The following is a 25668-nucleotide window of genomic DNA, read 5'->3' as shown; positions in this document are numbered from 1 at the left end:
CACATCCATCTTTGAAAAGCAATTCCCAGCTCCTATAACGTTTTTTTTTAAACTCGCAATAGTGAGCATTTGCGAACCCTGCTTTATCACCAGCCAATCATCTCCTAACTATGAAGTTACAGGCTTTGTTTGTAAAATTACAGGTTGGAGATTATTGCACGGTGATAAAGACCAGACACTTTATCACTTCATCGAGCTTAATAAAACTAACAAGAGAAGAATTAGAATTTGTAGGATGATGTTTGCAAAATAGTGGATATTTTATTCATACTTAAATTTTGATAAGATAAATACATTTTCAATTTATATTGTGTTGTAGGAGGTCCCATAGGACCTTATTGTTTTTGGTAATTCTGTAGATACTCCCTTGCTCCGGGTGAAATAGAAAGGGTTATAATTTCTTGAAGAAATGTAAAAATCAACATTTCCAAAAGTATTCAGCAAGCAAACTTTACAAATAGATTAATCCGATTATTACTATTATTCTAATAACCAATTAAAAAAAATATCTATAATAAGTATTATTATAAAAATAAAGTCCACAAAACTCTATATGGGTTTAAATAATATATATATATATATATATATATATATATATATATATATATATATATATGTGTGTGTATGTTAGTCCTAATTTAAACAAATTTGACGTGACCCTGTTTGTAAAATAAAATCAGTTAATTTCTGATCTGCGCCCATTTGGGGCAAGATTATTCAAGGAAATGTATTGCTTAATTTATTAAGTATATGAACTTGTTTTTATGTTTTTTAATGTCTACAAATCCATTTTGGAATTGTGCAACATGGACAATTTTTCAAAAGAACAATTCTGATTTCAATATTATAATTTAATAAACAATGTATTTAAAGGATACCTGTCACCCCCTTTTACTACCCCCAACTAACCCCTAGGCTATGTAGTATAGGTCTATGTAAGCTGTGCTGTGTTTTTTTTTTTTTTTTTTAAGCGCTATTTTACTCACCAGAACGGCTTGAAATCCTTCCAGCGTCCCCTGTATCCAAGGGGAGCTGAGTCCGTTGCTAGGGATCGAGTCAAATTCTGCAAAAACGTCCTTCCCCCTGTGTGCTAAGCATCACGGCCCTGTGATGCTTTCTCAGCCCCCTTCCTCCTTCTCCCCCTCCCCTTTGCTGAGATCTCGCAGCTGCGCTCAAGTTTCCCTGAAGCCGTCCTGGCAATCTCCATAGTCCCACCCTCCGATGTCATCAGGCCGCGCACCTGTGTGATTCCAGACAGAACAATCAGTACACGCCGCGGAGAGAAGACAGAAGGAAGAGTCGTCGCTGCTGCTGCCTGTTTCCTGTCATCCCTCGCTGATCGGTGAGTGCTATGTCTCTGTGTGTCTGTGTGTGAGTGAGAGAGAGAGTGTGTGTGTGTGTCGGGTTGTGGCTGTGGTTTGTGTGAGTGTGTGTGGCTGGCTGGTTGAGGCTCTGTGTTGTGTTGTGTGTGTGTGTCTGGTTGTGGCTGCGTGTGTGTGTGTGGCTGTGTCTGTGTGTCGGGCGGTGTGTGGGTGTCGGGCAGTGGCTGTGTGTGTGTGTGTCGGGTTGTGGCTGTGTGTGTTGGGATGTGGATATGTGTGTAGGTGTCTATGTAGACGTTTGTTGTGCGATCGAGGTATGCGCCCGGGGGGGAGGAAGGGGGGGGGGGGTGGGGGGACCTGCAATGGTGGTCTAGATGTGATGGGGGGGGGCTGGAATCCTGCAATGGGGGTCTTGGAGGGAGTGGGGTGTGGAATCCTGCAATGGGGGTCTTGGAGGGAGTGGGGTGTGGAATCCTGCAATGGGGGTCTTGGAGGGAGTGGGGTGTGGAATCCTGCAATGGGGGTCTTGGTGGGATGGGTTTGATCATGCCTGTAATAGGGGGTCTTGGTGGGATGGGTTTGATCATGCCTGTGATAGGTGGTCTTGTTGGACTGGGGGCATGATGCCTGCAATAGGGGATTGGAGGGTGGGCGGAGAGACAGGTCACGTTAGTTTGGTATTGGAGGGTGAGGGACAGGTGCCTGGAGTTGAGGATTGGATGGTGAGGCGAGGTTTTTGTGTGTTTTTTATCAGTGCTGCTGCGGTATGTTTGTGGTATTAGCCTTATTACAAATCCACCAAATACAACTTTTAATTTATGAGATAAAGCATATATTTTTTTTTGCATTCCTTACAAATTCAAGTATTTAAAAATAAAAAGAATATAGAATCCTTACACTTTGGAGTGCATAATAACGCACTATACTACGCTTTGAATTGCAGAAAATAAAAACAGTAACACAATACATAGCCAGTCAAACCTAACCAAAATGATGTTGTTTTACATTTATCTTTTCCTATTTCCTGAAAATGAATATGTCAAATTATATAAATTTGTTTTTATTTTTTCGCAGCAACAGACATCCAATTCACAGATTGCAATACAACTTTGTGAATGGCCCCCTAAGGATTCAATGCTAGTCAAACTCTATGCGGTCCATTTGTCATATTTGGAAATTGGACAATCGGCATACATTATATAGTCTTTCCTATTCCACATGGCATACTTTTCATCCATGGTCCCCTATTATCACATCCACAGTGGACATTACGCACCAACGCTCCTTTTTCACAGATTCACAAAGGAGAATCCTCAGCCATGGACTACAGTCATATATCACATGGGACATAGACGAATGTTAGCGATCGACACAAGACTTATGGAATCCATGGGACACTATCATCAATCAACGCTAAACCCTACATCCATGGTGCACTCCACAATCCTGTTCCACGAGCTAAATGTAAATCAGTAATCAAATTCTGTAACAAATGTTTCTTATTGTGATTATACTTGTATTTTAATGTATTTTACAAAATATTTTTTCTTATTGTAGACAATTTGGCAAATATTTTATCGGAAACATGGAAAATTTAGAAATTCCGACATCTCAAAACAACTTTCTACAACATCACTAAGGACCACAATGGCATGTATTATTGTGAAAAATGTAATATTTCCGTGACACTTTGCATATGGTCTAATGAAGCCAAACTTGTTTTGTCAAACAGTACAAATTTGTTGTAATCGGTACATAAATAATATGTGTAGTAGATTAAATCATTTTTTTTTTTTACTATACTCATTGAGTTAATTATTTTAAATTTATATCCCAATCAGAATACACAATGCATGCAAGTGAACAGAGAACCTGAAGTAACCGCTGATAGCCAAAATGTCGTTTGCAGTCAAGCAAGCCAATCAAATATGGATGAAAATGTAAATATTAAAGTAAATTAAATTTTAATCAAAGTTAAATAAAAATATTGGTAAAAAATATGTCAAATTGAGAGCATTCCAGAAAAAAAAAATTTCACATTCAAATGCCCGAGACATGTGCTTTTTCATTGCACTACAATGTGCCTTGGTACAGGACTATCGGCAGAGTTATTCAAGCTATCCTGTCAGCTTGTTCATATTGCCACAAGTAATGTCCTTCTGTCAGCGATGTGGGTTGTTTTATAATTGAGAAATGGGTTGTCCTACAGAGACTAGTTTTCCATTTGTTTTGCCTAGGCTCAATTTTGCTAGATTGACAGATTGATTTTGAGCATGGTATAGGGACTCAAATATTACTATAGATCTGTTAGACTATACAAAAATAGTACTATATTATATGCCAAATTAATTAAATTTATTTTGTTCATTTTGACAGACCAAAGAACTGCTGTCTAAGCTTCGAGAAAAATATAGTGGTAGCACAAGGATGAGTCAATGTTTCCCACAGAATCCAAAGCGTCAAGATAATCTCAAATATGTCGAATTTCAATCAAATACTTTGGAATGCCGGATTGGTCAAGTGGATTGGTGCAAATGTGGACAATGCGTTGCTATGGCCACCCATGTTGAATCAGTTTGCTGTATGGAAATAGAAAATGCTGGCCCATATATCCAAGACAAAACTTGTATATGCGAACACGAATTTTTTAATTTTTTTTGTACGCGGGAGGAAACAGTAAACATAATTTTCAGAGCTATCGGGGAGTATCAAAAACCACCATTAATAAAAGATATTAACCGGTAATTATTGATACTTAAATTGTTTATAGGTGATGGTTCACACCATTTTCTGGAGTTAGACTAACGCTCGGGATGGCAATGAGAAGCACTAACATACCCCAAAATGTATGTTATATTGGCGTCATAGCCGTAGTAGCAGAGATACAGCTGTGGCAAGGTGCTCTGGCTGTATTAAATTTAGTCATCTTCAGCACTGGAAAGTGTATCACGGGGATGAGTACAATTAGCTTTGCTTCTCTGAACTTGCCGGATTTAGAGTCAGTCTTGTCACCCTGAAGTGGTCATCAATTTATAATTGCGACTAATACTGGCATCCTCCAATGTTTATTTATTCAAATGTAAATATTTCAAGGCAGACTATTTTCAAGCAATAATATAATGTTTATTTCATTTGTTAACAGCCTGCAACGTAAAACTGCATATAGAGCCTTCACCGCTTGGATCTACGGATATCTTGGCGTTGGAAACAGACGTCCTATTCCATCGTGTGTAGTTAAAAAAGTTCGTTCAGCATTTCCTGACCCAGAGGGACAATATGTTGGCTTCAGACCGGTGAACGACTATGCTGCTGAATTTATGGCGTATGAATAAACTTAGTATAATGTAACATTAGTATTGGCCCTGAACAAAGTTGAAAATGTTTTTTCAAACTAGAAAATGTATTTATTACATTGTGAGTGGATGATAACTTGTGTTTCAAAAATAAACATTACTCTTGTTTGTTTGGTAAAATTGTCCTATTTTGTCTGTTGCAATCTTTGAAAAGCATATCATATGGTAATAAAAAAGGAATGCTATTGGTCCTTCTGGCTGGATTAGAAACATATCAGCTATTTAAAAATTTGATTAAAAAAAACTGAATTTTAACACAATTTAATCTTATTAGCTTTTCTTTTGAGCTGTGAATCAAAAAAGATGAATTTTAGTATACAATTTGTAATAAATTTACAATCTATACATCAATGGAATAAGAAACTGGACAAACTTCCGTTTTTGATTTATTGAATATCCAAGAAAACCAATGCAGAACTGTGGGTGAAGTCAATCCAAACTTTTCTGTATAATGATATTTAAAAAAAATTATAAAAAACTTGATAACAAGCATTAGCTATAAACACGTGTTTTTACACTCTGTTAGAAATTTTTTCAATTTTAGCAATAAAAAACAACTACTATAACCTTGAGTAAAATTTTGTGCTTTGGTAGGGCAACCACATAGATATTATGTGATAGGTGAAAAAACAGTTAGTGACTATGTGCACTAGTAACAGTATATCAATATTTGTCTGGGATACTCGTTAGAATGATTATAAAATTAGTTTGGTGTAGATGCACACAATAACCATTTTAAAAATGAGCACCCATTTTATGACATAAAAATAAAACATTAATAAAGGTAATGTTTTCAAGTCGAGCTGTCACTTGTCAAACCAAAACGATGAAATTGTCTATTTTTTATGAAAGATTTGTTAGGCTTTTCCATATTGGCAAGGTTTGGTGGAAGAGTTGGAGCCTTTGTGATCCAATCATGGCTCACTTCTCCGGTTGCCATTTTCAAAACTGAGGTAGATACATTTTCTAAATAACCAACATTCATATCTTCGTATACATTTTTTACAATCCATCTATGTCTTCCTTTGGGTAAGGCGAGTTTGGTTCTTTTGGTTCCAATGTCCTCAGTATTTTTACGCATCACTTTGACTCGTGCTATATCTCTGCCGACATTATAATTATGCGTGAGCGCTGCAAGTTTTGTGCGAGCTTCCATGCCATCGATGCCAAAGTGTATTCTCTTAGTCCGATATTTCAAGGCCAAACTGTGGAAATTTTCCAATCTTCCTGTGTGGCAGTTGTGGACCAGATGTGTCAAGTCCGCAATTAGTTGTTTGTCGCTCACTACTTTTTCAACGGCAAGGTAAGGTGGTGTTTCGGGATTCAGCCACATACAGTCTTCCATGTCTTGTTCTTCGAGTGGACCGTGACTACATCGGCTGTACTTGACACCTTGCCATTCATGTATGTTTTGTATATGATACAAAAGGGAAAGCCAGCGTTCTTTTAGACGTTCGACGTCATCATCACATGTCTGTACACTCCACCAGAAATGCAAAATAATTTTTTCAATCCAGGGCACCATTTCTCTACAAAATTTCTTCTTGCCTGCACTGTTTAATTTTTTCTTCAATGATTTGGCATAATGCCATATATCAAATTGATGATTAATATGACTGTAATCTTCTCTGATTTTCTTCCTGATGCCGACGTGTCTGTCAGAGGCAAATATTTTTATCTGGACTCCTTCTGCTATCAGTCGATTGATTACTTTGACAAAACCGTACTTCTCCATCGCCACTGAAGAGGTACACTGAGATCGCTGCACCACTTCAAAGTCTACAATTTTTTCGCTTAGGCAGTCCATTATTGAATAGACGCAATATTTGGCATTGTGGCCCGGACTGTCGCATTGGCCATCTCCTGCTAGGCAGACCAAATTCTGTTTCATTTTTTCGTAATTCTGGAACTTTTCTTCTTGCCAGGCTTTATCGATCGCCGGAAATAAAAATCTGGATTGATATCTGTAGTAAGTTTTTTCAGACATGGTTTGGAGTCCAAATATATTAAAAAGTTCTTTCACTTTTTGAAAATTCAAGCCGCTGAATAGAATTGCTGAAGCCAATATAAGATTCCCGGAATAAATTTGTTTTTTTCTCGGTTGCGTCTCCATGATAGTAAATGTATGGCCTTGATGACACTTGCCAGTAATCCTGCAACCCGATCCATCAAATTTTTTTAATATTTTTTTTACAAAATACTTACATGATTTGGAATGCTGACATTTTAATTTGTACAGCAAATTATCCAAACATGATTCAAAAATAATAATTTTTCTATCTTTTACTTGGTCTTCTTCTGTTGGTGGAATAATTTCTGGTGGACTTGGTACTTCTTCGCCATAAATGAGAGAGGCAAAGCCCACCAACTCTGAATCAATAGCGGTTAAATCTCCGGGCACATAATCCTCATCCTTTCCATGTTCTTTTACTTCTGTCGAACCGCATGTTTCTTGAGCTTGGTCGACTACCTCCTGAATACTTGATAGAGGTCTGACACTTTCCATGTCTTCTTCTGCGTTTTCAACTGCTTCTTCAAACAGCTGAATGTGTGCCCTTTTCTTCTGTGGGGATGCAAGCTCGCACCTCGTCGGCTGGTTTGGAGTAGAATGAATATGGATTGGTGATATATCGGGTTCCCACAATGTTAGCTGGATGACAGAATTCTGTAGAGTAAAGTCCGTTTGTGTGGATACGGTCGAATAGGTACGAATACTTTGATCCAGACTGGATTGGTCCGTACTGGTCCCTTCGGCATTTCCAGATGTAGAAGCCAAAGTTGTTGTTTTTTAAAAAGGCCACCTCCTTTTCTTCTTATTATCAAAAGATTCTTCAATTAACAATTCTCCTTCACGTGGTGGTATAAATATTGAAGGAACGGCAGTTGCTGTTAACACCTTTCCAAGTTGGGTAGGCCGATAACTGTCCTCTGTGAAATGTAGAGAACATAATCGGTACTTGTTTCCTTTATTCTCTGTCAATATCTTCTGAGAAATGCTTTCCAAATCTGAGAAAACCTGTCCCGTTGCTAGGAGCCAAGCTTTTATTCTCTCAATTGTCTTCGGGAAAGGGTGTAAGGTTATGTTAGGAAGTTGACCCTTCTTCCCAGTTTTGCTGTGACAATTGTTGATGATACAAGTCGGCAATTTCCTGCATTCAAACTGTTTGAGAGTAAAGCAAAAAAAAAAGTAGATTAGTAATGTGTTCTAAAAATTCCTAGTTCAAGAATCCCCTCCCTCCTTCCAACATAGACCAATCAATAGCAAGAATCCCCTTCCTCCTTCCCACATAGACCTTCAATAGCAAGAATCCCCTCCCTCCTTCCCACATAGACATTAAATAGCAAGAACCCCCTTCCCACATAGACATTCAATAGCAAGAATCCCCTCCCTCCTTCCCACATAGACCAATCAATAGCAAGAATCCCCTTCCCCCATCCCAACAAGACCCCCATCGCAGGATTCCACACCCCCCATCCCTCCAAGACCCCCATTGCAGGATTCCACACCCCACTCCCTCCAAGACCCCCATTGCAGGATTCCACACCCCACTCCCTCCAAGACCCCCATTGCAGGATTCCACACCCCACTCCCTCCAAGACCCCCATTGCAGGATTCCACACCCCACTCCCTCCAAGACCCCCATTGCAGGATTCCACACCCCACTCCCTCCAAGACCCCCATTGCAGGATTCCACACCCCACTCCCTCCAAGACCCCCATTGCAGGATTCCACACCCCACTCCCTCCAAGACCCCCATTGCAGGATTCCAGCCCCCTATCCCTCCAAGACCCCCATTGCAGGATTCCAGCCCCCCATCCCTCCAAGACCCCCATTGCAGGATTCCAGCCCCCCATCCCTCCAAGACCCCCATTGCAGGATTCCAGCCCCCCATCCCTCCAAGACCCCCATTGCAGGATTCCAGCCCCCCATCCCTCCAAGACCCCCATTGCAGGATTCCACACCCCACTCCCTCCAAGACCCCCATTGCAGGATTCCACACCCCACTCCCTCCAAGACCCCCATTGCAGGATTCCACACCCCACTCCCTCCAAGACCCCCATTGCAGGATTCCACACCCCACTCCCTCCAAGACCCCCATTGCAGGATTCCAGCCCCCCCCCATCACATCTAGACCACCATTGCATGTCCCCCCACCCCCCCCCCTTCCTCCCCCCCGGGCGCATACCTCGATCGCACAACAAACGTCTACATAGACACCTACACACATATCCACATCCCAACACACACAGCCACAACCCGACACACACACACACAGCCACTGCCCGACACCCACACACCGCCCGACACACAGACACAGCCACACACGCAGCCAGAACCGGACACACACACACAACACAACACAGAGCCTCAACCAGCCAGCCACACACACTCACACAAACCACAGCCACAACCCGACACACACACACACTCTCTCTCTCACTCACACACAGACACACAGAGACATAGCACTCACCGATCAGCGAGGGATGACAGGAAACAGGCAGCAGCAGCGACGACTCTTCCTTCTGTCTTCTCTCCGCGGCGTGTACTGATTGTTCTGTCTGGAATCACACAGGTGCGCGGCCTGATGACATTGGAGGGTGGGACTATGGAGATTGCCAGGACGGCTTCAGGGAAACTTGAGCGCAGCTGCGAGATCTCAGCAAAGGGGAGGGGGAGAAGGAGGAAGGAAAGGGGGCTGAGAAATCAGCATATGGGAGTGTCCGTTAGCCCACATTGGGACGGACATCTCCAGATTATGCTAATGAAGGCAACAGCGGGAATGGATGATACACGGTAATGAAAAGTTTTTTTTTAGTTTGAAAAGCGGATTCTGCGTTGCTGTACTCTGTACTAGTAGACATGGGGGTTAGTTTGGGGTCCTTGATGGGGGTGACAGGAACCCTTTAAGGTATTGTAACAAAAGAGTTGAAATAATCCAATTTTTTTCATTTGGTGAAAAAAAGGGAATAAACATATTTCAATTAGTTCTTGTAACATGTTTTTTTATTTGCAAAAAGTTAAATTTCTAAAATTCCAGAAAGCTTTTTAACCCCTTGAGTGGTGAGTTTTGCTGGGGCAGGACAAACCTGCCCCAGCAAAACCCATCACTGATCATAGGAAGGCCCCCCACTCACCTCCGCTGCCCGAGCCTGCCGTATGGTGATTGGCGGCGGGGGAGCTCCGGCGTACAAATGCTGGAAGGGGGTGCCGACAGGAGGGGGGTGACGGAGGGGGGACCTCTAAAGGTAAAGGTACTACATAGTGGTATGCCCGGAAATTTTCAAGGACAGCACGCTGAAGCAGCGTGGGATACCAATTAAGTGTTTAATATGACAGTAAAGATGTGAGTAATTATCTCAAATGAACAAAACTATACAATATTGAGAAGAATCAGGGAAGTCTTCCACAAAATCAAACATCCCCCTTTGGTCTGGATAATTTAAATTATGTATTCTAGTGTGTACTTTCAATCTTGTGCAAATGTTGTGTAGTTACACAACATGTAAGGAAAATCGAACACACTTTATTTGGGCTGTAGAGTAATGTATCTCCTGACGTCGAGTTCGGTCGATCACAGCATGAGTAGAGATATGTGATCTGTTGTACAATTTCTCTTGATTATTTTTGGGTTTGGCAATTTGTGTTGAAAGCCATGGACGTGCAGAGTATCCAGCATCACCTGTACAATAAAATTGCCCACATATTAAAATAAAAATCATAAATATGCCATACATTTATAAAAACCATTTATTTTGAATAACTATTACAGGATGACATATTCCATTGTAAAAGCAAGATGTAGCCTTACGCAGAGACAACATATAGACCTATCTGGTATGCCAGTGATACGTTGAACTCATACTACATGGCCATACAAAATAATTTATCTCTATTTCCGCCAAAAATCTGTCTCGTCTACCATTGTCACCTTACTCATTCTCCTTCTGCTAGCTCACAATGCATCACCTCACCTTTTCTTACGCCGTCACCTCACTCCCCTTAACCTTCACCCTCTCTCACCTCAACTTTTTTTTTACTCTCTTTCCATCACCCTTTTCTCTCTCCTGTACTCTAACCATGCACGTATGTCACCCTCTCTCTCCCATGCAGTCTTCCCCCCCCCCATCTCATCTCTCCTTGCTCTCTACCACTTCCCTCCTTTCTCTCAACCCGCACTCCCCATCTGTCTAATCTGCTAGACCCTAAATTCTTTCCCCTTGTCCCTTCCTCTACCAGACAGTCACTCTGTCTCTCATGGTGAGAGAAGACTAGCTCAAGTTTATATTTGATTGAACACAGAAACAGTGGAGGTGGATCCCAAATTGAAAAAGTAAGTGTCCCCTGAAACCCACTCATTTTAACTGACTGTGATCACTGGACCCCCCTCTCTCCCCATCTTCTTTAGCCACCTGTCACTTCAGACTCTGTCCGTCTCTTCTTTTGCACAGTCACCTCAACCATTCTCAGTAGTGCTGTACCTGTCATGGAGGATATGTACAGTCGGGCAAAAAAGTATTTAGTCAGCCACCAATTGTGCAAGTTCTCCCACTTAAAAAGATGAGAGAGGCCTGTAATTTTCATCATAGGTATACCTCAACTATGAGAGACAAAATGAGTAAAAAAAATCCAGAAAATGACATTGTCTGATTTTTAAAGAATTTATTTGCAAATTATGGTGGAAAATAAGTATTTGGTCAAAAACAAACAAGCAAGATTTCTTGCTCTCACAGACCTGTAACTTCTTCTGTAAGAGGCTCCTCTGTCCTCCACTCGTTACCTGTATTAATGACACCTGTTTGAACTCTTTATCTATATAAAAGACACCTGTCCAACACTTCAAACAGTCACACTCCAAACTCCACTATGGCCAAGAGCAAAGAGCTGTCAAAGGACACCAGAAACAAAATTGTAGACCTGCACCAGGCTGGGAAGACTGAATCTGCAATAGGTAAGCAGCTTGGTGTGAAGAAATCAACTGTGGGAGCAATTATTAGGAAACGGAAGGCATACAAGACCACTGATAGTCTCCCTCGATCTGGGGCTCCCCGCAAGATCTCACCCCGTGGGGTCAAAATGATCACAAGAACGGTGATCAAAAATCCCAGAACCACACGGGGGGACCTAGTGAATGACCTGCTGAGAGCTGGGACCAAAGTAACAAAGGCTACCATCAGTAACACACTACGCCGCCAGGGACTCAAATCCTGCAGTGCCAGACGTGTCCCCCTGCTAAAGGCAGTACATGTGCAGGCCCGTCTGAAGTTTGCTAGAGAGCATTTGGATGATCCAGAAGAGGATTGGGAGAATGTCATATGGTCAGATGAAACCAAAATAGAACTTTTTGGTAACAACTCTACTCGTCGTGTTTGGAGGAGAAAGAATGCTGAGTTGCATCCAAAGAACACCATACCTACTGTAAAGCATGGGGGTGGAAACATCATGCTTTGGGGCTGTTTTTCTGCAAAGGGAACAGGACGACTGCTCCGTGTAAAGGAAAGAATGAATGGGGCCATGTATCGTCAGATTTTGAGTGAAAACCTCCTTCCATCAGCAAGGGCATTGAAGATGAAACGTGGCTGGGTCTTTCAGCATGACAACGATCCCAAACACACTGCCCGGGTAACAAAGGAGTGGCTTCGTAAGAAGCATTTCAAGGTCCTGGAGTGGCCGAGCCAGTCTCCAGATCTCAACCCCATAGAAAATCTTTGGAGGGAGTTGAAAGTCCGTGTTGCCCAGCGACAGCCCCAAAACATCACTGCTCTAGAGGAGATCTGCATGGAGGAATGGGCCAAAATACCAGCAACAGTTTGTGAAAACCTTGTGAAGACTTACAGAAAACGTTTGACCTCTGTCATTGCCAACAAAGGGTATATAACAAAGTACTGAGATGAACTTTTGTTATTGACCAAATACTTATTTTCCACCATAATTTGCAAATAAATTCTTTAAAAATCAGACAATGTCATTTTCTGGATTTTTTTTCCTCATTTTGTCTCTCATAGTTGAGGTATACCTATGATGAAAATTACAGGCCTCTCTCATCTTTTTAAGTGGGAGAACTTGCACAATTTGTGGCTGACTAAATACTTTTTTGCCCGACTGTAGTTAACAGGGCTCTTGGGAGTGCCGATCTGAACTCTGATCTTTAACTGTTGCCTCCCTATATACTAGTTCCCAAGTAGCACAGAGTGTATCATGATTTGTGAAATTTGTTAGATAGGACAAGGCAGTATGGGGGAAATTTACTGAAGGAAATTTGTAAAAAAAAAAATAGGTGTATTTGTATCCAGAAATACACTTATCTTTGACATTTACTATCCCGAAAATTCGGCAATTCGTAGTCGTATTGATGTGCTATCAATACGAATTGCCGTATTTTCGTGATAGTAAGGGGGAAATTTACTAAAGGAAATTTGTAAAAAATAGGTGTATTTGTATTTAGAAATACACTTATTTTTGGCATTTACTATCTCGAAAATACGGCAATTCGTATTCCTATTGATAGCACATCAATATGAATACGAATTGCCGTATTTTCGGGATAGTAAATGTCAAAAATAAGTGTATTTTTAAATACAAATACACCTATTTTTTTACAAATTTCCTTTAGTAAATTTCCCCCTAAATGTCAAAAATAAGTGTATTTCTGGATACAAATACACCTATTTTTTACAAATTTCCTTTAGTAAATTTCCCCCTTTATGTCTAAGGGAAGTGACATTATTAGGGAGGATTAGGGAGGCCATTATTCATAGATTACTTGTTAGCTTACTGCTCTGGATCTCCAACCAGATCAGCAACAGAGCAGGGGGCCGGTGAACATCCACCCGGTTCTTAAAAATAGTGCAGCCTGTTGTTTTTTTAACTAGATTGCAGCTAGTACAAAAACCACCCTGTTATAGCAAATAAAAGAAATGTATGATGCACATTGCACCAAGTATGGCAGCCTTAAAGTTGTCTGGCACCAACACATATCCTGGCTGGTAGAATGTACAAAAAAAAAATTACAAGGCGGTGGTTAAAATTCCTTTATATACATTCTCTTTCAAAAGTATTAAAGACGTATTAATGAGGTTTTTGAATGTACCGCCGCTATTTCCAATGAGGAAAATACAGGCGGACATTTATACATTGATTTCTTTCAGAAATGCATTGAAGTTTAATCTAAGTATAATGGACCTAGCTTTAAAAGCAGTTGTTCACATTTGTAAAAAAAACAGTACTTATGTATTATCTGGACTCCCATGTTAAATGCACCCCATTTTTTCATACCCCTGCTATCCAAATACGCATGGAGTTGATTTTATATAGTGTGGCGAGCGCAGCGAGCCACCGTGCCCGAAGCGTGGTGAGCGCAGCGAGCCCCGCGAGGGGACACGGTCTCATAAGAAAAACGGGAGTCCAGATATTACATAAGTACCAAAAAAACAATTGACATTTTTAGATATTCCTTAGCCGATGCATTGAATCACATCTGCTGAATATCAGGTGACCAACCCTAGAAAGGACCAGGATCTAGACTATCCGAATGTCATATACCATAATTGAATATCCCCCTTACTCGTACCTAACATATTTTAAAAGTCATTCACTACAGAATCCAAAAGATATCAAAATTAATTGAAAAGTACACTAAAACAAACATGAATTTAAGTAGTTTCTACTACAAAAGTATTGTAGATTTCTTATCCATAACTAATAACCAACCACCTGAAATTTTGGAAGTCTCGAAATCATCAAAGACTGAAGAATTCCAAAGAATAAAAGAATCCTGACTAGACTCGGGGAAAGCTGCACAGACATTCAGAATTACTCCTTTCGAGTATGCTATCACTTGCATATTCATTGAAAACATTTTATTTATATTTTTTGACATACTTCCTCCATATCACTTGTTGGTCTAAATGGTATGTGGGTGCAATCTATTGTCCCTAAAACATTTGGGAATCCTGCAATACGATAAAAATCTTCTTTTGTTACTTTCCACTCTGAAATTGATTTGGGCCAATAACGAAACTTATCAATATGACCAAGAATTGATGCCAAAACTTGTGTAAAAAAACATGAAAAAGTAGATTGCGAAAAACCATGAACTATTCCTACGGTGTATTGAAATTAACTTTTAGCCAAAAAGTTTAATGTAGACAATAATTTTGTCATTGCTGGTATTACATGTGACCTTTTTGTTTTAGGCTGTAATGTCTTCTTAATTAAAGTATGAAGATGATAAATTGCAAAAGATGGTAATCTAAAGCGTTTAATAACTTGCTTCTCAGATAATCCGCATAGATCTTACCTAACTGACACCAGCTCTTCGAAATCATATTCACCGTTGCCTTTTTTTTCCCTTTTCTTTTTTTTATTGCTGGAAGAGGTTTGAATTGCAATTGAATATCCAAAATAATTCAGTGAAGATAAACATTTCTAAATATTTCACTGATGTCAGTAGAATTATGATATTTGTTGGTTAATTGAAAACAAAATGAATCAAATATTTGATTATAAAATATTAGATGTATTTCTTAATAAAATTTAAAAAAATTTAAAAAATAATGTTCGGCCTGAACCTTAACACATACATTTCCAATATTATGGAATGCTCAAAAATAGGGTAAATATTTTTAACAATACAAGGCAAAATCGTTAACTAGAAGATTCACCCTGTATAATTAGGCAGAAAAAAAAGGTACTCTTTACCTAGAACGGCGCCCATCGGGGTGATCGCGGGATCGCGGGCAGTACATAAACGGCCGCGACGCGATGCCCGCGATCACCGCGATTTTCCCATAGGGAACAATGTTAAAAAGTCAGATTGATCGCGATTTTGCATTCAATGCCTCAATGCCCGCGATTTTACCATAGGAATCAATGTTAAATGGGCTACAGAGCCCAAATAGGCTCAATTAACCCTTAAATGTCACCCCATTTTTTTTACGCCACCCCACGATCCACGCCAACCCGAAGCGTGGCGAGCGCAGCGAGCCCGCGAGGGGCGGCGGTACGCGTCCTCCGACCTTTTCATGCCCTACTATCCACGTCGGCGTGGAGTTGAGAATAGAATAGTGTGGCGAGCGCAGCGAGCCACCGAGCCCGAAGCGTGGCGAGCGCAGCGAGCCCCGCGAGGGGCCGCGGATACCTTCACAGTTATACGCGTCCCCTCGCGGACTTCACAGGTGTCCGTGGCGACGCCGACACCTGTGAAGCCCGCGAAGGGACGCGTTTACCTGTGAAGGTATCCGCGTCCGCTCGCCACGCTTCGGGCTCGGTGGCTCGCTGCGCTGGCCACACTATTCTATTCTCAACTCCACGCCGACGTGGATAGTAGGGCATGAAAAGGTCGGAGGACGCGTACCGCTGCGCTCGCCACGCTTCGGGTTGGCGTGGATCGTGGGGTGGCGTAAAAAAATTGGGGTGACATTTAAGGGTTAATTGGGTCTATTTGGGCTCTGTAGCCCATTTAACATTGATTCCTATGGGAAAATCGCGGGCATGGAGGCATTTAACATTAAAATCGCGATCAATTAGGCTTTTTAACATTGTTCCCTATGGGAAAATCGCGGTGATCGCGGGTACACGATTTTGATGTACCCGCGATTTACCCGCGATTTTTTACCCCCGACGCCCGCGATTCTGATCGCGGGCGCCGTTCTAGGTAAAGAGTACCAAAAAAAAACCTAGAGAACATAAGAGAAAAAGGTACCAAAAAAAACAAATCATTTAAGAGGACTGTCAGGATATCAGACTTAGAGTAAAACTGTGATTATGGTATTTTAATATGTGTAGTGATTAATGTACTTTTTAGTCTGTTTGTATGCTATGTCCATCATGCTTATGTCACTATCCCACCTCTATGTGTGGGTACATTCCCAGGACTCCAACTGTAGTGTCACCCTGTACATCATATGGTGCTACCCTTATATGGTAACAAAGGAAGGCTGCCAGGAGAAACTACAGTAATTTCACCAAAAGGCAATCTCCACGGGGATGATCCAATTACCCTGTTATTGTTCCTTCTATTTACCCTCCTTTGCGCCTTCCTGGACTCTAACAGACATTGTGAAGCCTGTCACAGCAGGGGGCAGCAGGAGGGTGATAGCTGAAGGGCAATCTCCACAGGGGATGATCAGGACTTTGTTCCTTCTATTTACCATTCTTTGTACCTTCCTGAACTCTAACAGACATTGCGGAGCCTGACACAGCAGGTGCGCAGCAGGACATTGACAGCTGTAGAATGAAGGAGGGATAGACCAGATGCTTGAATCCACCAATCAGGAAGCTGGGCAAACCCCACTGATGTTTCAGGCACTGTGGGTATTTGAAAGGTCTTAAAATCACTTGCATAGGCCAGCTCTTTATGTTAGTAGCGATCCTAGGCTAAGAGGTCATACTCTGCCTAGGTATCTTGTGGAACGCATCCTCTGCCCTGGGTGGGCCCAACTACTCCTGTGTGGAGTGCCCGGTGCTGTGTGGACTTATACAGGTTTCCTGCACTAACATGGCTGTGTGAAATACGTGATAGGGTTGCAGTGAGGATCCCTGTGGAATTCAGAGGACTAATCTGCTATCACTGCTGTGTGGATAAGCTATAGTTTTGCTCTGTGGAATTGGTTTGGAACTGTGATGCTGCAAGGACTGCCTGTTTGGACTGCTACCTGGATATCGTTTCTATGCTACATTTGTGTCTTGTTCCTGTTTATTATCTATTTGTGTGTTATGTGGAAAATAAACCGTTAATTTGGTTTCATCTGCTCGGTGTCTGAATGATTGGGGAACCCGTATCCTCACAAGGACCAACACTTCCAATACAGCGCTACAGTAAAGCCTATAGATGGAATTCCTTCCCTCCAGTACCATCATTTTTTTTTTCTAGTTAGTAACTTAACGTTCATATATGAAACAAAAGATGTGCTGGTTGGGTTTTAAACATTCTCAAATAAGTTCATTTACAAGACTACTATATAGCAAATGATGCTGTACAAAAGACGGATATGAAAAAACAAAGCTTATGCGCAAGAAGAATGCAGGGAGACTTAGGGGCCCATTTGCCATGCTATATTTGGGGCTAAATCCATGAAAACACTAGTTTTCGGTGGATTCCAGCAAATATTAAGTATCCCCCAAATTTATGTAAAATAAGCCACAGCATGAAACTCCAATCCCAGCTGCGATCACTTCTGTATCGCCACCAGCTGTCTCCCCCATAGGTTTCTATGGGATGCAGTTAAAATCCCGACGGTCAAAATCCCGACAGGGTCAAAATCCCGACAAGGACAAAATCCCGACAAGGACAAAATCCCGACAGGGTCAAAATCCCGACAGGGTCAAAATCCCGACATTTAAAATCCCGACAGGGTCAAAATCCCGACAGGAGCAAAAAAGAAAAGGGTTGTCTCTGTTGTTGGCGCACTGAAGAGAGATTATTTAAAATTTAACTTTTATTCGTCTCAAGTAAAAAGGAACCGTTATAATGAAATATATATTACTTACAAGACATACTTATACAGTGAACAATTATTAAAAGAATGCACGCGCTGTGTGTGTGTGTGTAGTAATTATTATCCTCTAGTAGATTAATTTATCATGCGTTATGTGTACCTTAGGATGCAACACTATCGTTGCTGGATGTCCTGGGTGAGGTAGTGTGGGTGAGGTCGTGTGGGTGACCAGATGCTATGTTTGCTTCTGGTTCCTCTATTATATCACGACTGTGTTACTGTGCCCACTCCTCGTCGGTACTCTCTGTAGTGCGAGATACCCCCTGACTCTCAATTTGATTGGTGGGGTTGGACAAGATTGTGTGGGTTTATCTGACGGCATGTATTTGGTCAGATTCCTCTATTTAAATCATTTCATCCTGTTCCAACAAGGTAAGTATATTTTGTTTACAGGTATTTGTGCATATACGTAAAGTTTTGGAAAGATGTGGCTTTAGTTAAGAATTGTGTGGGCAATCTGGCGGTGTGTGTGTCGTCAGATCCCTCTATTGCGTCACAATTATATATATAGCAAAAACCGCAGGTATCTGTTCCTTCAACGCTGTTGTAGATGCTTTATACAATAAACTCACGTGAGGTTTTTTTTGACGTGAAGTTTTTTAATTATTAAAGGGGGTGGTTTAAGATAGAAATTGTGTGGGTAGTCTGGTGGTGTGTACCTCGCCAGATTCCTCTATTGTATCACAATTCGACAAAGCAGCAGATGTCTACTCCTTGATTAGTTATTTGTTGGGCACAGGTAAAATTTCCGTGCTCCTGCACAATAAATTGTATGCGTGTCTCTCCCTTTTATTGTAAGCATCGACGCAATCACCGACACCATATACAAGTTGATTAATCAAGACTCACATAAAGTACTTGGAGCAAGTGACCTAAGATGAAGATTGTGTGGGCAATCTGATGGTGTGTACGTCGCCAGATCCCTCTATTGCGTCACAAATCAAAAAAAGGGCAGCAGCTGTCTACTCTCCTCTATTCATTTATTTCTGTGCTTCAAGATTGTGTGGGCAGTCTGGTGGTGTGTACGTCGCCAGATTCCTCTATTGCATCACAAATCAACAAAGCAGCAGATGTATGTTCCTTTATTAGTTTATCTATTTGTTAGGCACAGGTAAAGTTTCCGTGCTTCTGCACAATGAATTTCATGTGTGTCTCTCCCTTTTTTTATTGTAAGGATCAGACGCGATTGTAGATACCATATACAAATTGATTAATCAGGACTCACGTAGAGTTATTGGAGCAAGTGACCTGAGATAAAGATTGTGTGGGCGATCTGGTGGTGTGTACGTCGCCAGATCCCTCTATTGCTTCACAAATCAAAAGAGCAGCAAATGTCTACTCTCTAATCCATTCATTTCTATGCTTTTATGCAGTGAAATGAATGCGTGTATCTCCCCTTTATTTGAGGGGTTAACGAATTTACAAATACCATAAACAGATTACTTCTTTATAAGTTTATTTGCTGGGTACAGGTAAAATTTCCGTGCTTCTGCCCAATTCATTTATTTCTGTGCTTCTGCACAGTGAAATTATTGCGTATCTCTCCCCTTGATTCGTGGCGAGCGGACGCTGATACCTTCACAGATCCCTGCGTCCCCTCGCGGGCCTCACAGGTATCCACGTCCTCTCGTGGGCTTCACAGGTATCAGCGTCCGCTCGCCACACTATTCTATTCTCAACTCCACGCCGATGTGGATAGTGGGGCTATGAAAAGGTCGGAGGACGCGTACCGCCGCCCCTCGACACATTTCGGGATGGCGTGACATGGCCGCTGTGATGGGACACAAGCAATACAAACTATACCCCAGCAGTCTAACCCACCCCCCCTTCCCCCCCAATGTTGTGTACAACTGGATACAATATTAAACACTGTACCCATGGAAAGTATCAATATGGTGAAAGTGTAATTGAATGTAAGTGATAGAGGAACCTGACAGCATACATACTGTCAGATCAACCTCCCACTTTCCCCCAGCACGTCTCTAATAAGACATCCTGACTCTCAATAAAAATTGTATGATCTGATTATGGTATTTGTAACTGCGTTAACCCCTCGAATCAAGGGGAGAGATACGCAATAATTTCACTGTGCAGAAGCACAGAAATAAATGAATTGGGCAGAAGCACGGAAATTTTACCTGTACCCAGCAAATAAACTTATAAAGAAGTAATCTGTTTATGGTATTTGTAAATTCGTTAACCCCTCAAATAAAGGGGAGATACACGCATTAATTTCACTGCATAAAAGCATAGAAATGAATGGATTAGAGAGTAGACATTTGCTGCTCTTTTGATTTGTGAAGCAATAGAGGGATCTGGCGACGTACACACCACCAGATCGCCCACACAATCTTTATCTCAGGTCACTTGCTCCAATAACTCTACGTGAGTCCTGATTAATCAATTTGTATATGGTATCTACAATCGCGTCTGATCCTTACAATAAAAAAAGGGAGAGACACACATGAAATTCATTGTGCAGAAGCACGGAAACTTTACCTGTGCCTAACAAATAGATAAACTAATAAAGGAACATACATCTGCTGCTTTGTTGATTTGTGATGCAATAGAGGAATCTGGCGACGTACACACCACCAGACTGCCCACACAATCTTGAAGCACAGAAATAAATGAATAGAGGAGAGTAGACAGCTGCTGCCCTTTTTTTGATTTGTGACGCAATAGAGGGATCTGGCGACGTACACACCATCAGATTGCCCACACAATCTTCATCTTAGGTCACTTGCTCCAAGTACTTTATGTGAGTCTTGATTAATCAACTTGTATATGGTGTCGGTGATTGCGTCGATGCTTACAATAAAAGGGAGAGACACGCATACAATTTATTGTGCAGGAGCACGGAAATTTTACCTGTGCCCAACAAATAACTAATCAAGGAGTAGACATCTGCTGCTTTGTCGAATTGTGATACAATAGAGGAATCTGGCGAGGTACACACCACCAGACTACCCACACAATTTCTATCTTAAACCACCCCCTTTAATAATTAAAAAACTTCACGTCAAAAAAAACCTCACGTGAGTTTATTGTATAAAGCATCTACAACAGCGTTGAAGGAACAGATACCTGCGGTTTTTGCTATATATATAATTGTGACGCAATAGAGGGATCTGACGACACACACACCGCCAGATTGCCCACACAATTCTTAACTAAAGCCACATCTTTCCAAAACTTTACGTATATGCACAAATACCTGTAAACAAAATATACTTACCTTGTTGGAACAGGATGAAATGATTTAAATAGAGGAATCTGACCAAATACATGCCGTCAGATAAACCCACACAATCTTGTCCAACCCCACCAATCAAATTGAGAGTCAGGGGGTATCTCGCACTACAGAGAGTACCGACGAGGAGTGGGCACAGTAACACAGTCGTGATATAATAGAGGAACCAGAAGCAAACATAGCATCTGGTCACCCACACGACCTCACCCACACTACCTCACCCAGGACATCCAGCAACGATAGTGTTGCATCCTAAGGTACACATAACGCATGATAAATTAATCTACTAGAGGATAATAATTACTACACACACACACACAGCGCGTGCATTCTTTTAATAATTGTTCACTGTATAAGTATGTCTTGTAAGTAATATATATTTCATTATAACGGTTCCTTTTTACTTGAGACGAATAAAAGTTAAATTTTAAATAATCTCTCTTCAGTGCGCCAACAACAGAGACAACCCTTTTCTTTTTTGCTCCTGTACCATAATTTTTGTCTCTGGCAGCACCCCCGCATATGCACTAACTGCAATTGTAGCACGGCAATTAGTAATTGGGGATACCCACGTCAATACCAATACACTACTCTTGTGCAGAACGTTTTCCCCCACCCCTTTCCCCATTTCAGCACTCAAAATCCCGACATATAGAATGTACAAGTGAAAATGTCTACATGCCTTTCGGTCGACAGGTGCGAGGTCGACATGAGTTTTTTCACTGTTTTTTGGACCGACATGCGGTATTTCATGCCCTACCATCCACTACGGCGTGGTGGGAGAATACAATTGCAACTGTGTCGTCGACATTCGGGTAAAAAAACAGTGAAAAAAACCATGTCGACCTCGCACCTGTCGACCGAAAGGCATGTAGACTGTTTCACCTGTACATTCTATATGTCGGGATTTTGACCCTGTCGGGATTTTAAATGTCGGGATTTTGTCCCATCCGGGATTTTCACCCTGTCGGGATTTTGACCGTCGGGATTTCATACCGAATCCGTTTCTATTGGGGATGCGAAGGTAACCAGATGTATCAACATCAGGCAGCCCACCTTCGCTTCCCTGGGCTATCACCATGTGGAGATTACATTCTATGACCCACACACCACACTGCCCTGGCTGCAGTGCATTCAGTGTGGTAGGTCAGAGGGCAGTGCAAACCGCGCATGCGCTGACCCCCCTGCTGCCTGCTGAGAAGATCGCATGGACGTGGTTCCTTTCAGCTTGGCATCGTATCGCTCACAAAATAGTTTTTCATGAAATCCTTGTGAATTACTGTTTTTGAAAGGCACCGAAAAATTGCACAGTATATAGGCTCATTTAGTTGGACTGATTTTGTAAAAAAAAAACCAGGCAAGTCCAGGTAAGTTTTGTATTTATAACACTCGTTTGAAATAGTGTGTTCAATGTTATCTTGATGACAATGAGGCAGGCACACCATTGCAATGAAATTTCAAAAAATCTTTATAGTGAAAAAAGTTCAATGGTGTCAAATCCTCAATGGATTGCTCTTTCCAACTAATGTTATTAGTAAATGATCGTGAATACCGATTTGTCTGTTAGAACAAGAAATTACTACAAGTACTGATGCAGGTATAGTTGTTGAAAACAGACCCCCTCAGGCGATTTGGTACTTGTTTCCTAGCACGGCGCCCATCGCATACCATACTTAGTGGTGTGCGATGCGATATTCATGTTAAATTAACAGGAGTGCTTGTACAATGAAATATCGCATAGCATTGCATGCCAGCCTTTTCATACCCGACCTTTTCATACCCCCACTATCCACGTCGGCGTGGAGTTGACTTTAGACAGTGTGGCGAGTGCAGCGAGACAGTGTGGCGAGACGCAGAATACGCGCCCGAAGCGTGGCGAGCGCACGCGGAGTACATGTAAAGTAATCCGTGTCCGCTCGCCACAATTCGGGCTCGGTTGCTCGCCACACTATCTCAAATCAACTCCAAGCCGACGTGGATAGTGGGGGTATGAAAAGGTCGGAGGACGTGTACCGCTGCGCTCGCCGCGCTTCGGGTTGGCGTTGATAGTGGGGGTGGCGTTGATAGTGGGGGTGGCGTTGCCAATGGGGGTGCATTTAACATTGAAAGCACCCATCAGGGTCAGAAAGGGCAGAGGGAGAAAGTAATATTTAATTTGTCTCATTATATCCCTAATACACATGAATTGGAGGTCCCGACAAAAGGTCTTTCCTTTGTCAGACCCTTTAAACAACAGTCTTTCGATTTTGTTTGTACGCTTACTTAAACTAAAAGATTATTTCTGTAAACATTCTAGTTCTAACAATAAGAAATACACTTTTAAACCAGCCAGCACCTTCGATCCACCTTGTGCAAATGCTGCTATAGAAATGTTTACTAAACTTATTAAACATGACACTTTACCCTTTATTGATTCTCAAAAAATATCTTTCTCTAATCTCTCTAATACCCCTTTCAGACATACGCGAAAATCCCGGGTTTTTTCACATGAACGCGCCCAAACCCGGGACTAGTGTATGTCTGAAAGGGTATACCCGGGATTTCACTCCCGGATACTGAGCACCTGCAATTGACCAGGGTTTTTCCCGGTATTTAACTCCCGGGTATAATACCCGACTTATGTCTGAATGGGTTTACCCGGGTTTTTCAGTTTTAAACATGTGATGTTGCTTTTTTTTGCTGCCGGGGCGTGTCCCATTTTAATGATGAAACACTGAAATGCTTGAAAAGCCTGGCTTATGTGTGAAAGGGGTATACCCGGGTATTTCCCGGATTTGAGGTGTAGTGTGAAAGGGGGTCTGTTACTTAAATCCTGGGAGTGACCTGGGTTGAAAATCCTGGGTAAACCTGGCCAAAATCCCAGGTAGTATGTCTAAAAGGGGTATAAACAACAGAATTTAGCTATAGAATCCTTGAAAAATAATGCATCAGTGATAATCTGCACCGCTAATAAAGAGGGCGGGATTGTTCTGCTGAATAGAGAAGATTATGTTAACGAAGTTAATAGACAACTCTGTGACTCTACTTTAAAAATATTGACATATGACCCTACATATGTCTATAAAAAAGAAAGACGCTGTCATTTGTCTGAGTCTGGGAAATGGCTGGATAGATGAATACATGGCTTATTTTCTTACACAAAATCATCCCAGGATTCCAATTACTTATGTTTTACCAAAGATACATAACTCTTGTTAACAAACCGGGTTGACCTATTGGGCAGTATTCAAAGACTTTTAACGCCGGCCACGGCGATTCCGTTTTTACACTCGCCATCAATTAGCCGTCTTTTTTGTGGCGATTCGCCATGTATGGCGATTCGCCGGGACTCGACGAGTCACCCTATTCAACGTGGCTGAGATATGCCGCCCCTAACGACGAATCTTAGCCAATCCGGCGTATCAGGTGACGGGGGGAGGGCGGGAGCATGTTTTCCCGCTCTTCCTCACTCATATAAGCGAGTTCCCTGCTGCGTAGCTTCGCCAATAGCTTTCAGCAGGGGTGGAGTGAGTTGCTGCAGCTAATGGTTATCCCAGGACCCGAGGAGAGAGCAGAGTGCAGAGTGTATTTTTTATTTTGTAGGTGAGTATTGTGATGCACTTATATTGCATTTGCTATGGGGGTTTGCTGTATGTGTGAGAGTCTGGGGTGAATGTTTGTTTGTATTATGCTGTGTGTTTGTTATAGTTCGTTTTTATATGTAGTTTTTTTTTTCTTGCATGGTGCATTTAGTGGGTAGCATAGCTTATGTTGGTGGTGGTTGGTGCCCCCCTATTTTGGGGGGGAATTTACACTGTTTTCTGCTTTTGGGAGTGTTAATGTGTGTTTTTTTTCATGAGCTTGGTGCAATGTGCAGCCATGCTGCATGCTTTTTTGGGGAGCTGGGGTGTTGTGGGGGGCGCCCTTCATGCTTTGGGCGTGGTCGTGTGTCCCCATTTCAAAATGACATTTAAAAAAACAAATCATGCAGCCATTTTGAAATGGGGGCCCTGGGTCACGCCCGAAGCATTTCGGGATCCCCCTCACCACACCCCAGCTTCCCTGAAATGCATGCCTGCACAGCGCACCCCTTGGGGTTTGGCTCACCCCTAAATGCCATTTTGCATATTTGCCAGTTGGGGTTTTTTTTTTTTTAAATTGGGGGGGGGGGGGGGTGCAGTTTCCCCAGCAAGTTTGCAGGATGGCTTTTGGGGGTGGGTCACCCCAGCTCATGCAGTGGCTGTGTGTTTATGCTTGCGGG

The 25668-nt window shown here is 41.8% G+C and overlaps 1 long non-coding RNA gene across 1 annotated transcript; it reads left to right on the top strand.

The window, feature by feature from the left end:
• Positions 1 to 866: 866 nt before the first annotated feature.
• On the top strand, positions 867 to 2937 carry LOC146027736 (uncharacterized). The gene is made up of 3 exons (XR_014455128.1): positions 867 to 1342; positions 2397 to 2786; positions 2880 to 2937. It is a non-coding gene; the product is annotated as an uncharacterized LOC146027736 (long non-coding RNA).
• The last annotated feature ends 22731 nt before the right edge of the window (positions 2938 to 25668 follow it).

The sequence above is a fragment of the Crinia signifera genome, chromosome 1 (genome assembly GCF_055691185.1).
Source record: "Crinia signifera chromosome 1, ASM5569118v1, whole genome shotgun sequence".
Classification (NCBI taxonomy): Eukaryota; Metazoa; Chordata; class Amphibia; order Anura; family Myobatrachidae; genus Crinia; species Crinia signifera.
This window is presented reverse-complemented; position numbering and strand designations above follow the sequence as displayed.